The following is a 21,787-nucleotide window of genomic DNA, read 5'->3' as shown; positions in this document are numbered from 1 at the left end:
CTTTGAAAGTCCCTTTCACCTTCGTAGTAATTTATAGCACCACAGATATCACCCACTCTGATCAAGTAAAAAGCCTAGGGACTAGATCTAGCTCAACTATTTCAAATTGGAATAGCTGCCAAGATTATTATTTTATCTTTCCAGTCTTTGCCTCCATGGAAACTTTCTTCCTAATTGTCTGCGCTCTGCCATGCTGATCCAAGCTTGCTAGCCTCCGTGCTTTATTACTGCAATTTCATTTATGAGCAGCAACTACATATAACCACATAACAAAGTAATTTTCCACCTTGGTCTTAATGACCCTTGCATTTAAATGGTCGTGTATGCAAACCCAGAAGTGAAGCACACAATTAAACACTTTCTTTACCTCAATCTCTTGTCCCACTAGCACACCATCTATACAAAATATTTCTGTATGTTAGATTTTTAAAAAAAGATCATTTTCTTAATTCTTTTTTCTCCTTGGACCCCTTCCCATTTTTAAAATTTAGAGAGGGGCCCAAAGAGTTTTATTTGGACCATATTTCTCAAATATTTACTGTATAAAATTACAATTGACATATCAGAATATTAAATCTTTCAAAAATAACCATATTAAACCCATTTGATATTAACATATTTTTATGAAACTGTCCTTAACAAATACAAAATGTTGAAAAGAGTGACATCGTTTTAATTTTTTTGCAAATAACTTCAATATCTGACACATAATTTTGATTTTGGGAATCCCTGAGAGAGTCTTGGAGGACTCCTATGAGTCCTCAGATCACACTTAACAAAGTAGCCTGGATAAAAAAATAATATAAACTCTGAGCATGTGCAGTTTTTCCATTGTAAACTTACCCACTATGAAGAGTGCAAGGAATAAAACCTGCTGCTAAACAGGTTTCCTTGGAAATAAAACTTATTTTACTCTATGATAAGCATCATTTTATAGAAAGCTAGAAAGATGAGGATTTGGATAGAGATGGATGTCTGCTTGCTCCCCTATTTATGAAATAGTTTTGAAAACAAGAAAAAAAAGTGGATGTCCTGGCATGAACATGTTGGTTCTGTCTGCTGCTGTCCTATTATCTAACGTTCTTTAACAATTACTTTTGGGCTTCATGGAATCTGAGGGGAGAAACTGGACTCTCATTAACAACTCTTGAAAACTGATTCTGAAGTCTTAGCTCATATGAAATGCTGCCACAGAGCTTGTAATATTGCAGCCCTATGCAACTTATTCAATGTCAACTGCACTTGTCCAGCTTCCAAATCACCTTCAGTGGTGAACCTGTGTGAAGTGAATGGCAGTAGCCTGACCAACTAATCGTGAGGTCTTGAGTAACTGTTGCAAAGGCATTAAAAAAGTTTTCAACTGATGCACAAGCCAAAATGGGACAAAAGCACTTCTACCTTCTGCTAAAGGACAAGCCAGTAGTCCAGAAACGGCAGGCCTGCTCTTTAATTTGGGGGAGGGCTGCCACATTGACCAGCCATCTTAGGGATGAAGCTGGAGACCCATCAGTCACCTACACCTTTTATTTGTTCTGACCCCACCAACTCCTAACTCTTATCAGATACTTGGTCACACAGTCTCTGAACCAGCCTTGGTTGGCAATATATAATGTAATTGAGTAAAATCAGTGTCTTGAATGATATCCCAAACTAACAGATTACTTTTCCCAATGGTTTCATTTAGCTGCTAAAAAATGAGGAGGCAGGGAAGACTCTGTGGAATCCCAAGTGAGAAGAACCAAGGACTTCAGTGCTCAATTTTGCATGAACATCAACTAGTGTTGCCCACTCGTGTAGGAGAAGAAACACTGAAGAACAATCTTCCCATTACCAATCCATGCAGACAGTGCACAAAGATGCACCATGGTTGATGATACTGAATACTACTAAGAACTGCAAGAGACTCAGAATGGATATCCCTTGCCGCCAAGTTTCTACCAAAAGTAGGTCATCCACTGATGGGCAAAGTGGATGGATCTTTTAATGAGCTGTAGCCAGCAATGGAATGGCTTCCTTTAAGAGTATGTTAGGTAGCATGGTGGCAGGAATGAAAAAAGCATGCTTCCAGAGAACTGCACATGGACCATACAGCTGCTGAAGAGACATCGTTGGTTTCATTCAGCACCTTTTATTCTAATGATCACAAGGGGAAAGGGCTGTATAGTCAAAGAATCAGGAATTCTGCATTCATTCTTTATCACTGCCTAAGGTTTGACTAGTTTCAGGGTCTGCCTTCTGCCTTCCATAGAATGAAAACAAAACATTTCCTCTCTGTTAATCTTTCCTTCAAGTCTGTCCATAAAGACCATCTCGTCATATGCAAATAAACTCTTGTTACCTCTTAAAGCCAGGACAACAGGATATACTATCTACTACTTTGGGCAAATGGGAAAAGTAATAGCTCAGAATCTGACCTTCAGAAAGGCCATTTTGAAGCTAGACGGTCCCTACTAAAGAGGCTTAAACTTTCACAATGTTTTTGTGTATTTTTTGTTTGCCTGTGATTTTCAGGTGGTTTCTGGTTGAAGACCTTTCTGTGGCTATTTAATCTACATTCTAGCTTTTGCATTTGTTGCTGTATTTGCTACTTTTTCAATCTAAATTGCTTTTTGCAACCTATACAATGATAATCAATGCTTCCCAAGAAACACAACTGGCAACCCATGGGTCAGATGTGCCACGCACAGGTCATGCCACCCCAGCTCTGCAAAGACAAAAAATGTTGTGATATATCACGCGATCAAGTTTGACACCTGTGCTTTAAATGAAGCTCTAGGGGGGGGGGGGTGTATTGTTTGTTCAAATACCCAGTTTGAAATCTCACATTGCCTATACTACATATATGAAGTTGAAAGTACATGAGATATAAATTGACTGTTATGTTCCACTATACAAATAATGAGAATGCATGGACATAAATTTCCAAATATTCAAATCTGTTGTGGGACACAGCCGTTTATACATTTGAGGCAACATCATAGAGCAGGGATGTCAAACTCTCAGCATAACATTGTCGTTATGTATCACAACTTTTTCCCCCTTCGCTAAACCAGGATTGGGCATGGCCAGCATGTGATGCATCTGGGCCGGGGGCCACAAGTTTGACAACCCTGATATAGAAGCACAACCCTTCTAACACAAGCGTTAAACAAAAGCAAATCAAAGGAACTCTTCTTCAGCAGTTGTGAGTAGAGATGAAAGTGACAGCTGGGATTATTTGGCTAAAAACGTCAGGCTGCCAACCTATCGGCAGAAGTCAGATGATTAGTTACTAGCAGAACTATCCATGGGAAGGCTCCAAGCCATGAAATGGAACTGACTATCAACAGCTAGATTTTTTTTTAAAGAGTAAAAAACTCATTTGAAGTTAATTTAGTTCTTGATAAAAAGCATTTAAATGAGATCCAAGCCATGAAACCCTTAATGGGTCCACAGACACAGCCTCTGATGGTACAATATTTGCATAAACTCATCAAGATTGCAAATGTCAGGCTTGCAGCTTAAATCTTGCAAGTGCATTTGAAAATAGGAGCTCCTTTTGTTGATATTGTTGACTTAAAATGAGGCATATTTTGCAAACTATTTCCACCAACCATGTGCCATCTGAATCTGGGAGAAAATTTTACACTCAATACATTATGAAGAAATACTACACAAAATCACATGGAAGTAGAACATTGGAAGGGACCTTGGTTAAGAAGTAGGCTTCCCTGTCTAGGAGTCCAAACAGAAGTTTCTGTCAACCTTATCAACATACAACAGTCAGAGGATGTTGTTTCTTTAATGATTTCTCTTTTTCCTTACTTTTTTGTCAGAAGTTGTGCAAAAAGAGTAAGCTGACAGATGTCTTCCGCACGCTGCAGTCCACAATTTCTAAGGCTGTAGTTTAAAGGTGAGCACCCAAGGAACCTTGAGACTGGATGGCCTGCTTCCTACCCCTCAAAATGCAGGAAAGAAAACAAGGTGGGTTTGTTTTTTTTCTTTCAGTTTTCCCAATAGGAACAAGACAAATGTGGGAGCTTCCTGATGAATGCTGCCAGAAATCAGTACAGGGAAATAAAAGCAAGAAAATTGGTGTGAACATTCAGTGATGCTATTAAAAGCAGCAGTAAGTCCAGAAGAGCTATGCAAAACTGTATAAAAATCTATAAGGACTGGACGTAGCAAATGGAAGGTGACATATACTATAGGACTGTGATGGGGAAACTATGGTACATGTGCCACAGGTGGCACGCAGAGCCCTCTCTTTGGGCATGTGAGCCATCACCCCATCACCCCACTCAGCTCCACCACGTATGTGCGTTCGCCTCCCGTCGGCCAGTTGGTGTTCAGGTCTCTCCACACATGCATGGGGCGCATGCAGGACATGTGCACACAGGCACAGGGGTGGAGCACACGTGCGGGGGTTGCACATGCATGTGTGGGGGTGGGGCACATGTAAGGGGTTGCATACATGCATGTGGGCAGGGCACGGGCATTGCATTATGGGTGCATACACACTTTCAGCGTGCAATGACAAAAAGGTTAGCCATCACTGCTATAGGATGTAGATCAGGAGTGTCTCATCTTGGCAACTTTAAGATTTGGGGGCTTCAATTCCTAGAATTCCCCAGCCAGTCATGCTGGGGAAGTTCACAAGTCTTAAAATTGCCAAGATTGGACACCCCGATCTCGCTGAAGGGCAATTAAACAAAGAAAAAATGTTGCTGTTTTTATACTTCTGCCCATTATAGTTGTGTCTCTTGTATTTCAAGGCATGCAAGTGGATCACCAATGGATAGAAACTATAATCCACTTATTCTACCTTTCTAAGAAAAATGATGGCTTTAAGAGATGGATGGATGTGGATCTTTATTTACCAGAACACAGCATCTAGCAGGTTATAAACTGCTCTAATGGAAATAAAAGTGAGATAGAGAGGGAAGAAATAAAAGGGCTGAGACTAAGTTCGGTGTTCATTTTTTCCAAGAAAGATTGTCCCCAATGAAAAATTCATTAGTTATTGGTAATCATTCATCTTGCAGAATAAGAAGCTACACTGATTTCCTCAGCCCCTAAGATTAGTAATCATGTAATAATCAAAGCAATTACAATGCAGACAATGAAAATAGTAAAATCCAATGCAATCCAGCTGAGTTTATTAATAGTCTTAATTTCACGTGCCCTTGATTCTCTTTAAAATTTCAGGTCCCTTTAAATACACTTTCCCTGATATTTTTCATAAAGAACAAAAGTAAGCCTTCAAGAAAGCAAACAAAATTTGCTTTAAAGAAAATACTGAAAATTCCTATAAATAGAAAGTTAACGTAGTGTCGAAAGTCAGCACCCACCCACCTAGAAGAATGAAATATGAAGAATATTTAAAAAGGCAGAATATTAGTATATTTTCCTAAATGAGAAATGGAGAAACATGTTTTTTTAGAGAAAGAAAGCAGTCTCAGTCTTAATAGCCCCTAGCAGATATTTTATGACCATTAAGAAAGTCTGGGCCAGCCTATCTACAAAACAAAAGACCTTCAACTCCAGGATGATGGGATTATCCTTCAGGACAAAGCCATTAAGTCACAATAGGAATTGCCCAACACCATTTCAGAACACAAGCTTCTTCATTGCATCATCTTAGTCGAAACTCTAACCAAACCTAGCCCAGACAAACACCTAGGATTTGTACTTTGCCTATAGAGCCAGCTATGATCCCTATACAACCCCATGGGAATCTGACAACACCCAATAGAATACATATTCTTGCACAGGAACAAGAAGCTCAAGTGCAAAGCCCAAAGGAAGGTATAAAAATCACACTCTCAACTTCATTTTGTCACCTGCCCAGAATCCATATGGTTCTGCTTCATCATTAAACCATCTTTCCAAACAGCCTCCAGGTTTCCAGTGTCTTTCCCCCAGCCTGGAACCGAACCAGATGGATATTTCTTCCCACAATAGAATTCAAATTCCAGGAGAGAGATGTGAATTATATAAATTGGCTCATGCTTTCATAGTTGTAGATACCTCAGAATGCACATTAAATATGACAGGGGCAAATCTGTCCAATAATGAATAGCAATGTAGAAAAGAAATTCATAATCAAAATTAATGTATCCAATACCTTTCCTTAAAAATATCTGTATTGCAAATTTCTTTACCTATTTCCTAGACACAATACTAGAATTATATAATCTTTGGATATCAAAATATCTCTCTGAAAAAAATTTCAGTAGAATGAAAGGGTAATCAGTATATGACTGTTTCTTGGAAAATAAACCAATAATGTAGTAATAAGAATCACATTTTGGCTTCAGTCTTGATTGCCACAATAAATAACCAGCCTAATAAATTTCCCATAAATCATCCTTTAGAACAGTTAACAAACAAGGTTACATTTTTTGATAGAGGATTCCTTATCATATCATACAGGGTAAAAGATCTCCCTGAGTTGAGCTTGACAATAATATAGAAATGTTTTGTCTCTTCCAGATTTTTATATATTTATTTCGTAATGGTTTTTCAACCAAGTATTAACCAGGGACATACCTGCCTAGTTTTAATCAAAATAAACCAAGGTCAGTTAGGTGACCACAGGTGTTCCTGTGTTATATTAAAAGCTGCATTTGAAATTTACCTTTACTGAAGAAAAAAATTGCTCATGTAGATTTGGGAGTTTATGTTCAAACAAATGTGAAAACAAAGCTTTCAAGATGCATAGAGCCAAATGTAAGATTAAACATCAGATATTGCCATTATTAAGATCTCTTAACACTCACAAAATACTATGTGTATCTTTTTGCAGCTTCATACAGCTATTTGTTATCTTTTACTATCTATTACCCCCCTACTTTCTCCCATTTTCATTTTTTACCCTTTTTGCTGCTTCAAAAGTCCTCAGTGTCATAATCTCATCGCTGTAACCTGAATACTGAAAGAGCCCTAATGATAACATAACTATAAATACTAGAACAGTCATTGCATGTCGGGCTAATTTAACATCTGATCTTTGATCAGCCTGATCTGGTATTCTTTTTCATTCCTCTTGATGAATAATCTTGAACTGACTATTCCTATTTCAGTTATTCTCCCTTTTCCTGCTCCGACTCTCAACCTCATCAATGCAACCTATCAATGCAATCAGCAAAATAGATCTTCTGCCTTCACTGTTTTATAGCACGGAACAATGAGCCTGCATAAACCTGGGTGTAGATCGTGTGAAAAACTATAAATGATTTTCAGGGCAACAATTAAAGGATCAGATGTCTTTCTCCCTTTCTGATTGCTACCTTCACCACTTTTTTTATAGCTGATGCCTTCTAATCTGAGGTGAGAACAGTTCTTTAGCCCCTCACAGACAGACTTCACACCTACACAGCTTGTAGTTTAACACCTGGAACATGCATGCTTTTTCTCTTGGCTACTTAGCAGCATTTATGCAAGTTTCCAAAGCTACTGTGTTCTCACAGCTGTCAGGAAAAAAAGATCTTTGCCCAGTGTTGAAACCCCGAAGCAACAAATATAAGACAGAGAAGTTCAGGGCTTGGTTTCCCAGGCAACATTATCTTCCTTCAAAATACCTCTGTATCTAAGCAACAGAGTCTTCTACCAAGTCATTGGCAGAATGAATCCGCCATTTTATCAGGAACAAAAAAGGTACAGAATGAGACACGCAGGATCAAACCCTTTCTGAAGATTAAAGGGAAAGATACATTTGAATGGCTGAGCCTTTCTAAAGAAAGATACTTTAAAGCAACAACAAGCTGCTTAAAATGTGTTTGTGCATCCAATCAGGTTGGATGAAGGATCTTTGCTTTTGCAAGGTCTTGGTGTGGTATGGGCTGATGAAAGATCTTGAAAATTGGAACAAAGTAATACCCTTCAAATCCCAACCACTTGCTCGAGGGAAAGTTCCATCAGGCTGCTGGCATAACTGTGGTCTTTAAACTTGATTTCTGCAGTAAACCAATTCTAGGGGTCATTGCTTCCAAGAATAATTCTCAGAACTTCATTCCATTTTAGCTTAAGCCTTCAAACGCTCTTTGCCTTTTGTCAAGATTTTTGGTTTGAAACCACCATTTAACAACCCATTCTGTGACAGTCCTTTTTTTCAATAGTACAGTATATAACCTACACTGTATTGTACACAAAACACAAAAACAAGGGCATCATTCTATCTAATGAACTCTCCTCACTAGTAGTTCTAGGAGTTTTGAGAACAGAAATTTAAAGTTAAACCTAACTTGTCTTTTCTGCAGAAGACTCTTTTAACACCTTTGGAATATATTCATGGGGCTTAAAGCCTGAAGAAAAAAATTAAATCTACTTAGAAATTCTTTGAAAATGCAAATAGTTCTGAGCTGAGAATTTCAAAGTGGCCAAAAGTCTTTTATGGTTTTTATTTAAAAATATAAATATAATGCTATTTCATGAAGGGAGCAGAAGTTGAAAATTCTGGGGTGTTTCCAATATGAGAACTGAAATAGTCTAAGCCTTCCTTAGATATTCTTGGCAGCTGACATGCCTTAACTTATATATTATTTTTGAGTTTCACACATCATTTTTATGTATTAGGATTAGGAATACTTGAAGGGTTAGTTTTAGAACAGCCTTCACCATCTTGGCCTACGGATTATGGCAGCTGCAGGAATTCACGTGGAAGGCAGCAAGCTAGAAAAAGATATGTATGCTGTAGGTATCTCTTTTGCACAACTATCATCTACAGATGTGTCCCTCTTCCAAAAGGTATATATCTATCAGGATCAATGTAAGTATGGGCCAGAGATGGTATTCAGCAGGTTCTGGCCAGTTCTGGAGAACCGGTAGTGGAAATTTTGAGAATCAGTAAATACCACCTCTGACTGATTACACCCCCCCCCAATCTATTCTCTGCATCTGGAGTCCCAGCTGATCCCAGCTGAAGGGAATGGGGATTTTGCAGTATCCTTCTCCTGCCACACCAATCAAGCCATGCCCACCAAGCAATGCCACACCCACCAAGGCACGCCCACCAAACCAGTAGTAAAACTTTTTGAATCCCACCACTGGTATGGGCACTCCACAGCCCATCCAGCTGTTCTCTATTGGAATTATATCTATAACTACTGCTATTGTAATGGTATGTAAGAGTAACCTTGAGAGGCAAGGATGGGGATAGATGCTGCTTATCTGAACAATCAGATAAGAGGGGGCATAACTCACAGATGCATAATGGTAGACAAAAATCTCAGAAAGAACCATCCTAACTTATCAGGTAATAAAGCAAATGGTAGATGATTTGTGATTTTAGACTTGCATGGTTTTTTTGTAGCCTTACAATAAAGGAGAATTAGCTCAGTGTTTTTCAACCTTTTTTGTGCAAAGGCACTCTTTTTTCATGAAAAAAATCACGAGGCACACCACCATTAGAAAATGTTTAAAAAATTTAACTCTGTGCCTATATTGACTATATATAAAGTGTTTTTCCCACGGCACACCTTATAGTATGTCACAGCACACTAGTGTGCCGCGGCACAGTGGTTGAAAAACACGGAATTAGCTCATCAGTTTGTGTTTCCTGTCTGGACTACTTGGAAAGGCTGACAGCTGTAGCTCTAATCATACAAGCCTCATTTTAATACATTTCAATATGACTACATATAAAACCAAACAAAATCCCAAAATTACTAAGCTGGAAATGAAGAATTGTCAGGGAGTAAATGTTCAGTGTATGTAAATCAGTTCTTGATTAAATGTGATCTTCTAAAGCTTGAATGGAGAGCTGGTGGAGTCCTTGAATCAGATAACAATGTATATAAAAACTCAGTATCAAGAATTAGTGAAAAGATACTTTTCTACTCCATCATCTAGTTTTAAGAAGAGGGAGTGGGAAAAATGAGAATTTTGGTGCTTGGTGCCAGTGTGATTTTTTTTTCTCCCAAAGAGGAGTTGTGCTTTGCTTCTATGAATCAGCAATTCTAAGTAATTCTAAGTTCCATCAAGAAGCAGCTACCACACTCTGGAGTAATTTGAGAAGACAATGATTACTATAGATCAGGGTGTCAAACTCGCGGGCCATAGGCCCGATGCATCATGCGCTGGTCACGCCCATCCCCATTTTAGCAAAGGGAGAAAAAGCCATGGTACATCATGTAACGCCGCGAGTTTGACACCCTTGCTATAGATTATCAAGGACCTTTAAGGAATCAGCAAATAACTTTTTAAAAATTTTATGAATTTAAAAAAAGTATTATGTAAGGCTGGCTTAGTACAATCTGCATTTGACAATTGACCATGAAGACTCTTTAATCAAAAAAGATATAAGCTATGATAAACTAACTGATTAATCTTGCTGATACTAAAGGAAAAAACTTGGCATCTTGATTTAACAGTTTTGAATTATTCATAAGTCGTAGCTTAATTGGTAGTCAGATAACTACAAAAAGAATGTGCCCTAATAGAGTCTGTCTGTCTGTCTGTCTGTGTCTCTCTCTCTCTTTCTCTCGCCCCCTCCCTCCCTCCCTCCCTCCCCCCCCCTCTCTCTCTGTCTAGGAAAAGCTTAATTTTTGAAATTGATGTCCAGAAGAAAACAATATAAACCATAATGAACTTGGCTCCCCAGAGTTCAATTGTGATTAATTCATTTCAATCATTTTCTACATATTTATACATTTGCAGTCATGACTCTGATAACAGCAATTCTAACAGTGCCCATAATGATGGCAGGCTAAAGCTGTAGCTCTACAGGCTAAAGCTGTAGAGTTTTCTCAAAGGGACTAGAGAAAATTCATCCCTGAGGAAAGTGATTCATTTGTAGGCAATAAATACTATTGACAAGACGTTGAAAGTCCCTCAGAGATTATGTAATATATGTATGACATCAGAGAGGTTACTGCTATCCAACAGAAGTTCTGCAAAACTATTCTGGGCAATCACTGGATATACATATTGGGAATGTCTTCTTATTCCATATAAATGACATGATTGGTTAACAACTTCAAGTAGAGGCACTTAAAAAGTTTTGGAGACTTCCTAAAGCAATGCAAACTGTTTCCATTTACTTATAGCCTACAATTCCAGGATATGAATTACTTGTGGAACTGATTTGAGGAGCAATTTTCAAAGAAAGGAAATGCTAGAAAGAATATGTATGTATCTGCCCAGTTTGGGTGAACTATTTTGATGAACTATTCTTACCGTCCATGTAAACAAGGAATTTCTCCTTAGCTTTCCTAACAGGTATTTTAATTACAATTATTACAATTATGCAAGCACTAGGATTAGGCCCATATCTTATTAGGCTTTCGTTAACATCCTGGACAGAATACCTCAAAACAATATGTAAAACAGAAACATTCACAAGTAAAGCAAGTTTCTCCTTTCAGTCCAAAGTTAGGACTAGGATCTCTCTCCTTTAGTGTCTAAGATAAATGACAGACTAAAGTATCTGTATTGAAGTATACATGCTGCAACTCCTTCTAGACAATAGAAAGATGGTGGTTGAGCCAGCAGGTTGTTGAGGAAATACATCCTGGACATAAATTGTTTTAACTTCTACCCTCAAAACGACGCTATAGGGCTCTGCACACCCAAAAAACTAGACACAAGGACAGTTTTCCCCTCAAATGCCATCACTCTGCTAAACAACTAATTCATTGAATATATCATATATTTTGAAATAAAATTCACACCTAATCTTTTTACTGATACATGGCAAATAAAGACACAAACAAAACTATACAAAATGCACAAATCTACAGCATCCACTTCTCTCTCTTTCTTTCTCTCTCTCTCCACCCTCTCTCTTTCTCTCTCTCATTTTTTTTATTAAATCAGAATTTTTTATAAACATGATTTAAGTTTTCTCATTTACACTTTGCTAATTTTTATGTGGGGTAGGCTTGTATCATTTTAATTCATTTCCATTTCTTGCCATAACAACCACTGGAAGCACAAAGATTTTACCAGAATAAACAGCCTCTGATTAAATGCATAATTAATGATCCAGTAGTACATTAGCAACTACTACTCTACCATTTGGCATCTCTCATCTATATCAATTTATTCTCTTCATTTGCTTCAGCTTGGAGCAAATTAGCAAGCCTTTACTTCAACTCTTAAGCCGATAAACACAAAACAGGCAGGCAAGTTGAGCTGCTTCACTCCATTATCTTTTTTCATATTTCATCTATCTCCTTTCCTGAAATGAAAACGTACATATTGTATGTATGTGTTTATTTTAGGAATGGTAAACAATCTGTCTCAACTTCATAAAATAAATGTCTATATCTCAAACATTAGTCAGGCAGGCCAAGTTGAAAACCATAAGTAAAAGAAGTTAATTAGTAATAAATACTTGTATAAGTGATGTATATATTTGATTAATAAATAAACACATCCTATGAAGTAAAATACTTACTGTGCCTTCCGTATTGCCACTATTGGATTGAACACTTGTGCAAAAATATGTTTCCTTTGCCCACCTGGATTCCTCATTTTACAGAGAGAAAATATAATTATTTTTATTTTATTTATTTAGTTTGTCAGACATGTACAAGATAATAGATATAAGTATAAACATGGACATGAACACAGGAAATAGGGACAAACAAATTGGGACAACAGGACAGGGACAGTAGCAGTGGTGGGTTTCAAAAAAATTTTAGAACCTATTCTGTAGGTGTGGACTGCTTTGTGGGAGTGGCTTGCCAGCCATGTGACCAAGTGGGAATGGCTTGCCGGCCATGTGACTGGGTGGGGGTGGCCAACTTGTAAAATGTGGTGAAACTCACTTAACAATGCTCTTGCTTAACAACCAAAATGTTGGCTCAGAAACTCTGGCATTTGAAGTACACAAGTCTTAAAGCTGTCAAATTACAAGACCCTTACACCTCTAACCCTTTAGAAAAAAAAACCTCAGGGGTGTTCAAACTTGACAGCTTTAAGACTTGTGGACTTCAACTCCCAGAATTCCTCCTCCAGTCATGTTGACTCAGGAATTCTGACATTGAAGTATGCAAGTCTTAAAGCTGTCAAGTTACATGACCCTTGCACCCCTAGCCCTTTAGGAAAAAAAACCCCAGGGATGTTCAAACTTGACAGCTTTAAGACTTTAAGGTTAATATAGGACTTTTAGAGGCAGGCGGGGAGATTGGTGATCCAGCCAATCAGTGAGCGGCGGGCGGGGCAAGCGTGGTGCGGACAGGCGGGGGGGAGGGAGCTGGAACTGGTTCTAAACAGCACAGTAGATTTATGGAATCTCTTCTATAGAAGAGGTTAGAACTGGCAGGAACCCACCCCTGGACCTACCTGGTGCACTGGTGCACACTGGTGCACTTATGCATGCCCCCTTACAGACCTCTTAGGAAAGGGGTGAGGTCCACATTAGACAGGTTAAGGTTAAAGTTATGGGGGTTTGAGGATGTAACAACAGAGTCAGGTAGTGCATTCCAGGCATTGACCACTCTGTTGTTGAAATCATATTTTCTGCAATCGCGTTTGGAGCAGTTTACCTTGAGTTTGTATCTATTGTTTGGCTGTGTATTATTGCAGTTGAAGCTGAATTTTCCATTATTTTATTGGGAAAAACAAATCAAAGCATTCGCTGAGTGTAGTTCAACTCTCAATGAGTTTATGAGTAATTTGTAAAAAAAAAAATCCATGGTACATACTATTTGGCCCCATGCTTTTTGAAAAGAAGGAAAATTTCACAAAACCTGATACTTCAGCCCACAAACTGATCTTCCACTTAGCAAACACTTTAAAGATGTATGCGTTTTAACCTGGTTTAGTTGTTCAAGAGATCTATAAATATATGCTTGGTCTGTGCATGTAGCCCTATTAGTTTAAGGAAGCCAAATCATTTTAGCCATATACAGCATGGAATTCAATAGCATTTTTAATTACACAACTTTAATTATTAAAAAGCCTTGACTCGTGAGAACAGAAACTTGCACTGAAAGGCAAAGCAAGAACATAGCTGGGATGGGGTTTAAAGCACAGGTTGAACACATTATTATTTCATTGAACTGAAACATACATGCTGAAGGTGCTGTTCTCACACACTGCTAGCAACTTTATGGGGAGGGGGGAGGGACATTAATGCCACAACCTTTAAATGTAAGGAGATCATTCTGAGGCCTCTATAATTATCTGAAGGTAGCTTTGTCCTGAACAAGGAAGATTAAAAAGGTCAGGCAGGCCTTTTCAAGATCTCACTCTAGCAACAGTGAGATTATTACAGTTGACCTATTGTGAAAAGGGGATTGTCTTCTCTTTACAGAAGTTCCCTATTTTTGTCTTGAGTGACAGTAAAAAAAAAAAAGCTCTGACAAAGTAGCAGGGTAGCATTCAGAAAGATGTACCATTCTCACTCCATCCTTATTTGAAATGACGTTTGACAGTTTGCAAAAAGGATGAAGTCCAATTAGAGTTGCCAGTTCTAACAAATTAACCTTTATGAAGTAAAAACAAAGGTGCCCCCTTAAAATAAATCTGCTTTTGGATTTTATTCTGTGCCTGAGTTCTAAAAAGGAAAACACACTTCCTCTTAAGGTTATTAACAACACCATGCCATTAGCAAAAATAAAGTACAAGCAGCTACTTCACAGTCAGAATTCTACAGGTTTGTCTTTGCCATATTATCACAACTCCAAGCCAAAATAAGTACAATATGAACAACTATCAGAAGCAGAACAGGGTGATGGTACAAAGAGGAACTCCATCCAATAAAGATGCTGACGAATGGTAAGGAAGCCATGATGTTATTAATTCCCCCTTGATGGCTGGGGAATTCTGGGAGTTGAAGTCCACAGGTCCTGAAGTTGCCAAGGTTAGCAAGTCAGGAGAAGAAACATTAATATCCATATTAAAACATGTAACCCAGTATTTTATCCATTTAGGAAATAACTTTTGTCAAGAGTGTTACTTGATCTCCATGCTTAGACTTTGACCTGCGGTCAAAGTGGTAGGAGAATGATAATAGCCTTCTATTTTTTGTTCACAAGAGAGCAAATGCTTTCTGAAACAGAAGAACTGACAATGTGTAAATATATTGATCTTCTTATATTCATAATCTAACAATTTATAGCATTTTTCTTATCTTTGTGCCTTATTGTGTCCAAAATGATATCTTTGCCTTTTAGATTTGAAGATTTTCTACTAATTAGAACTTACCTTGGAAGTTCTAACAGATATTTCCCTTAAAGTTTAGTTCTTATTTTCTTCATTTTAAAGCAGACTTTCCCAGATATGTATGAAAAAACCTTTCTGATATTTTTGATGAACAGATTTTCATTTTGCTATATAACTTACACATAAGTCAGAAGATATTATGCTTATTATTAAATTGAATTACTGCTCCCATCTGTTGATGCTTGATTGGGATTTTAAGAGCTAAAAATATGGATCATGTTAAAAGTCAGCTTCCAGGGAGAAACCTGTTGTGGATTTTCCAGATCGCCAAAATGACACAAACAGAAATAGCATCCAGAGAAATAAGAAGTTCCTAAACTGTACATCACTTAATATTATAGATACCTAGAGTTGTGGTGGCACAGAGGTTACAATGCAGAATTTTAGGCTCCATGCAGTATTGCCAGGAGTTCAATCCTGACTGGCTCAAGGTTGACTCAGCCTTCCATTCTTCCAAGGTTAGTAAAATGAGGACCCAGATTGTTGGGGGCAATATGCTACTCTGTAAACCACTTAAAGAGGGATGTAAAGCACTATAAAGTGATATATAAGTCTAAGTGCTATTGATATTGCTACATGAATTTCCTTGAACCATAAAAGCAGCTTAATATTAAACACAAATATACTTCTAATTAATATACATCACTTGGGTGCTGCAAATCGTAATATATAGAAAACAAGAGCAAATTTGTTTAGTAGATAAGGACAGATAATTTGTTCACCAAATTTGATATTTAAGTTCAGGGTTTTGGGGGAAATTTCAATTGCTACAAGCTCTAAAATAAAGGGCAGAGCCAACAGCAAAAATGGAGATGCTGTTATAAATTTTCCTCCTTGCTATCTGCTTTTTATCCAATATACCTTTCCTTCAACCTAGAACATAGAAATAATTCCTATGTTATAAGGTAATCTTATCTATAAACAGCAACACCCTAAATCAAAATCTTTAAAAAAAAAATTCTATGGTTTAATGTGTCAAGATAGAAGACATATATGGTATATAATGCAAGCTTCCTATGTTATATGGAGCAAGAAATCTTCCACAGATTTTCAATTACGTATATGTAAAGGAATAAATGGCTGAAAGAACTAGATCAGTGGAATGCCTTCCAAAGGGAAATAAGATAAAGAATCTCCTGTTGATCGTATCACGTAGCAATCTACCCTTCAAGTTGAAACTACAGCTTTAACTTCACGCTACACCAGATTCTCATTACCTTTTACACCAGAGAGTGAGTAGGGGATAAACATGTCATTCCACTTCTGCAGTTTTCTTCAAGAAAGGGAAAGTTAACTGAGCCTATGACTCTTGCTATGCCATTCCAAAGCTCAGTCCCACTTGATTTGAGAAGTTTCTTGCATGCTTATTAGCTTCAATTCAGAAAATGCTCCTTGGACATTGGTTAGTACAGTACATCTTGGTTGTGTGGTTTTGAGAAAAGTCATCAAGTTACTTTTTCCAGTTTGCATAAGGGAAGTTATATTTTGTAAATTTTTCCCCTTTTTTATTCAAAAAGGACATTTATTGATTTATTTATTTTAGATTTAGATTTTTTAGATTTTATTCAGTTTGTATGCCACCCTATTCCCGAGAGACTCAGAGCGGCTAACAATCAGAAAGGGAAGGGGGTACAAAATAAAAATAAAAAGACAAACAGTTTAAAAATACAACAACAGTCGTAACCTCAGCTGGGGCTGAAAGATTTAACTGCCCCAGGCCTGCCAGGTCTTAGTAGCTTTGCGGAAAGCCGGAAGGGTGGTAAGGGTACGGATCTCAGCGGGGAGATCGTTCCAGAGGACCGGAGCAGCCACAGAGAAGGCCCTCCCCCGGGGAGTTGCCAGTCGACACTGGCTGGCAGATGGGATTCGGAGGAGGCCTAGTCTGTGGGATCTGATAGGTCTTTGGGAGGTAATTGGCAGGAGGCAGTCTCTCAAGTATCCAGGTCCGATACCATGAAGGGCTTTAAAAGTAAAGTTAGTTAGTTTGGTTAGTTAGTTAGTTAGTTAGTTAGTTAGTTAGTTAGTTAGTTAGTTAGTTAGTTAGTTATGGCCACCCACTCTAAACAGACTCTGGGCAATTTACAAAATCTAATGCAGTGTTACAACAATTAAAAATATAAATAAAAGAAGACAACCTAAACTAAAACAGCTACTATAACAAAAGCAATAACAACCTGCCTGTCAACACATTAATCCCAAGCATGGAACCAAAGGCAGCTTTTACGGGATGTTTGACATCTCAGGAAAGTGGATGCCATCAGTATCTCCCGTTTCAGAGGGTGGGACCATGTCAGAATAGGCATGCTTCTTAAGTCACACAAGTTGACAACATGTAACAGAAGGGAGTGCAGGGCACCCACTCTGCCCAGATATTCTGGGCAGGCAAATACACTGGGAGAGAGGTAATCCCTCAAATAACCAGGTCTTATCCAATGAAGGCTTTAGAGATTACAACCAACACATTGATTGGCACCCAGAAGCCAATTAGTAGGCAATGCAGCTCACATAGCAGAGGTGACACATGTGTACAACAAGGAGTGCTCATTATTAGTTGTGACACCACAATTTGAAAGATCTGTACCTTCTAGATAGTCTTCAAAGGCAGACCCATATAGAATGCAGTTTGGTTTAGATATAAGACCAAAGGAAATAGGCAGTTTTAAGGGTAGTTATCTGTCAGGGTAACGATTTAATAGCTAACCAACTGCTGTAATGCTATAATGATGATGCAATGAGGAAAAGGAATCAGCAAGGTTTGGGGGCTGATATCACTTTAAGAGGCCCTGTAATAATAAGAGGTCCTGTTGGGGCATATCTGTCTCTCGTGGGTGCTTCCATTCTGTAATTGTTGATTGCCTGAAGTCTGAATAAAAGTACATGTATGTATGCTTTGTGGATAAAAACCACTATTTAATGATGATGCAGAAAATGAAATTATAATGTTGCAGTACAGACAGATGGAATTTGCTTTAAGGATAAGGGGCCTTAAAGAGAAAAACCAAGAAAATTTGAAGCAGATCTTCTCAGAAGCTTTTGATCAATTGATGGGACAGCCAGGAGAGGATTTTGATTGGCAAACTGACAAGATATATCATGTTAATTCCTGGCTTGCCAGACAAAAACAACTCCCAAGGGACATTGTGGTGTATTTTGCCATGAGAGATACGAGGAATTTGATATTGCAAGAGTCTTACAAAACCAAGTTGCAAACTGGAGGTCAGGAGGTGACTGTCTTGAAGGAAATACCACCCAAAATGTTGAGATCAAAGAAAGACGATGCCTTTTTAGTGGATGAGCTCAAAAACCATCAGTTAGAGTTCAGATGGGAAGCCCCAGTGGACTAGCAGTTAATTACCAGGGACAAAGATATCGTCTTAACTCAGTTTGGAAGGTTCAAGATTTTTATAATAATATACTGAAGGCTGGACCTCCCCCCCCTCCTGGACCCAGAGAAAGAGAACAAGAAGGACAGAGCAGACAGCAAGATATCCAAGGATCATTAAGGTTGGACCAACTTCCTCTTTCAAAACTAGAAGGAGTGAAGGAGCAAAGGCAAACCCGCATGGTCACTAGGCGTATGGAACAAGAGTTAAAAAAGCAACAACTTCGCAACAAACACACGCAAATCTATCAAGGTTTTAATGAATATGATTAATCAATATGGCCAAGTATCTGGATTTAAAATTAACCTAGGAAAAACAAAGATGCTAGTTAAAAATATGAACACTAATCAAAGGGAAGACTTAGAAAAAAATGACAGGATGTGAAATAGTTAAAAAGGTTAAATATCTAGGAGTCTATATTTCAACCTCAAATGGGAAACTATATAAGTATAATTATGAGCCACTATAGCATAGTATACAGGCTGAGATGAAAAATTGGGAAAAATTACAATTATCTTTGTTGGGAAGAATAGCAGCAGTGAAAATGAATGTTCTGCCTAAATTTCTATTTCTTTTTCAAATGATACCAATAATTTAAAAAGATGCAAATTTGCTAGAATGGCAGAAGGGTATTAATAAATTTGTTTGGGCAGGGAAGAAGCCGAGAATAAAACTTAAGATAATGTAAGATGTACGGGAGAGAGTAGGTTTGAAATTGCCAAATCTAAAATTATATTATGAAGCAGTAGTTTTATCACTAATCAGTGATTGGATTAACTCAACAGATGATAGAATACTTAATATCGAAGGGTATGATCTGGTATATGGTTGGCATGCTTATCTGTTATATGACAAGAAGGTGGATAAGAATTTCAAAAGTCATATCTTAAGGAATGCTCTACTGCGGGTCTGGAAAAAATATCAACATAAACTAAACAACAAGATACCTATGTGGGCAATTCCCAGACATGCAATAAAGAACATAAGTATAGTACAAAAACAGGATGTAACTACATACAGACAGCTTCTCACTATAGAAAGAGGTCTATTACAGCTAAAACCCTTGAATGTACTAAAAGAGGAAAAGGTAATTCAAACATGGTTTCAGTATGGACAGTTACAGGCCAGATGGAAAAAAGATCAAAAAATTGGTTTTACGCAAAATGAGGATAATTTACTAAAACAAATTAGGGATCAAAGTCAAATGCATATAAAAAGATTATATAATGTATTAATAGAAATGGATTCGGAAACAGAATTAGTCAAAGATTGTATGATAAAGTGGGCACAAAATTTTGAAGGACCAATAATGTTGGATACATGGGAAAAGTTATGGGTAAGAAATGTAAAATTCACACAAGCGCAGAATCTGAGAGAGAACTTTTATAAGATGTTTTATAGATGGCATTTAGATCCTAAAAAACTGGCCTGTATGTATCCAAATTTACAACCTAAATGCTGGAGATGTGATTGTGTTGATGCTACATATTACCATATATGGTGGACTTGTAAAAAGGTTAAAACATTTTGCATAAAAATATGGTGGATTATGCAAAATGTTCTTAAAAAAAGAATAAAGTTTACTTCTCAGTTATTTTTGTTAGGTATAACTACTGATTGTACTGTTTTAGAGACTAATTTGATTTTGTACTTAATAACGGCAGCAAGACTGTTGGTGGCGCAATACCGGAAAAAGGAAGACTTGCCTACTATCCAAGAATGGACATTAAAAGTAACAAACTTAGCAGAGATGGCTAAAATATCAGCATATCTCAAGGACCACTCAAATAAGAGATATAAACTGGAGTGGAGAAGATGGATTGACTATATTCAAAATAAATACGGGACTAAGAAATTCCAGATAGTTTATGCCTGAAAAAGCGAGGAATGTTATAATCTGTTTAGAGTTAGCTTAACAAAAGAGGAGTTAAAGCTCAAATGAAAGATTATACTAACTTTCTTTAAGTTTATTTTAGAATATCTTTGTTAAAGATTTATACCCTGTATCTGTTCTGGGAAGTCGGGGGGGGGGGAGTTGGGGGAGGTTGGGCTCAGGTTGGGGAGGGGAGGTAAATATTTGAAAAAAAGAAATTTTTTTTCAAAAAATTTCAATTAAAAAAACACTATTTAAATACAAACCTGTGTTTACCATATTTGCTCCTGGATTGTCTCGCATAGTCACACTATGTGTATACTAAGAGCCGAGGTGGCACAGTGGTTAAATGCAGCACTGCAGTTCAGCAGTTTGGCTGTTCAAATCCCACCAGGCTCAAGGTTGACTCAGCCTTCCATCCTTCCGAGGTGGGTAAAATGAGGACCCAGATTTTTGTTGGGGGCAATATGCTGACTCTGTAAACCGCTTAGAGAGGGCTGAAAGCCCTATGAAGCGGTATATAAGCCTAACTATTGCTATTGCTATTGCTGACACTATCTAAAGCCATTTTGCCTAGCATGCATTTTTGGTTGCCTGGATATTAGCCAAATTCTCTAAAATATTTAAATGAATGGGAATGTGATGTTCAAATAATTCATCAATCTATTTATTTAAAATTCTTTACAATTATTTTGTTTACTTATCTGACTTTGGCTGAAGAAGACTTGGTTCAGGCTACAATGAACATCATTTTTTTTTTTGCTGCAATCAAAATCAATGGCAAATTGATTTCTTTAAATTACAATATATTTCAAGAGAATGTTTGGGTGACTTTGGTTGAACTGAAAAAATGCTAATGAGGTTCAGCCCTGGTTAGTATTTTGATGGGAGAAATCTTAAGAGTCCTATGCTTGACAGGGAAGTTGAAAAGGCATATGGGAAGAAGGTAATGGCAAAGTATGTCTCCTATAACTGTTGGTACAAAGATGTAGGAAATCATCATATAGGCCCGTGATGGCGAACCTATGGCACACATGCCACAGGTGGCACACGGAGACATATTTGCCGGCATGGCAGCCCTTGGCAGCCCTTGTTTCTGAACTTCCGGTTGGCCCATTGGGCCTGTTTTCGCCCTCCCCAGGCTCCGGAGGCTTTCCTGAAGCCTGGGGAAGGCAAAAAAGTTTTCCCCCTCCCTAGGCTTTAGGAAAGCCTCCGGAGCCTTGGGAGTGTGAAAATCCCCCTCCCCCATGCAGGGGTCACTCGTGCATGCACGGGGGAGGGGTTGCTCGCACATGTACAGGTGGAGGGGTCGCTTGCACATGCGCGCGATAGCACACACACACGCAGTTTGGCACACCTTTAGAAAAAGCCATCATTG

At 37.9% G+C, this 21,787-nt stretch overlaps 1 protein-coding gene across 3 annotated transcripts in view; it reads right to left on the bottom strand.

Annotated features, from left to right (window-relative positions):
• The window catches only part of SLC39A11 (solute carrier family 39 member 11), a 379,931-nt gene that overhangs the window by 117,780 nt on the left and 240,364 nt on the right, over positions 1-21,787 (bottom strand). The gene's annotated exons all lie outside the window — the stretch shown is intronic.

Source organism: Thamnophis sirtalis, unplaced genomic scaffold (genome assembly GCF_051295495.1).
Source record: "Thamnophis sirtalis isolate CommonGarterSnake01/CBP01778 unplaced genomic scaffold, rThaSir2_p1.2 scaffold_3, whole genome shotgun sequence".
Lineage (NCBI taxonomy): Eukaryota > Metazoa > Chordata > Lepidosauria > Squamata > Natricidae > Thamnophis > Thamnophis sirtalis.
This window is presented reverse-complemented; position numbering and strand designations above follow the sequence as displayed.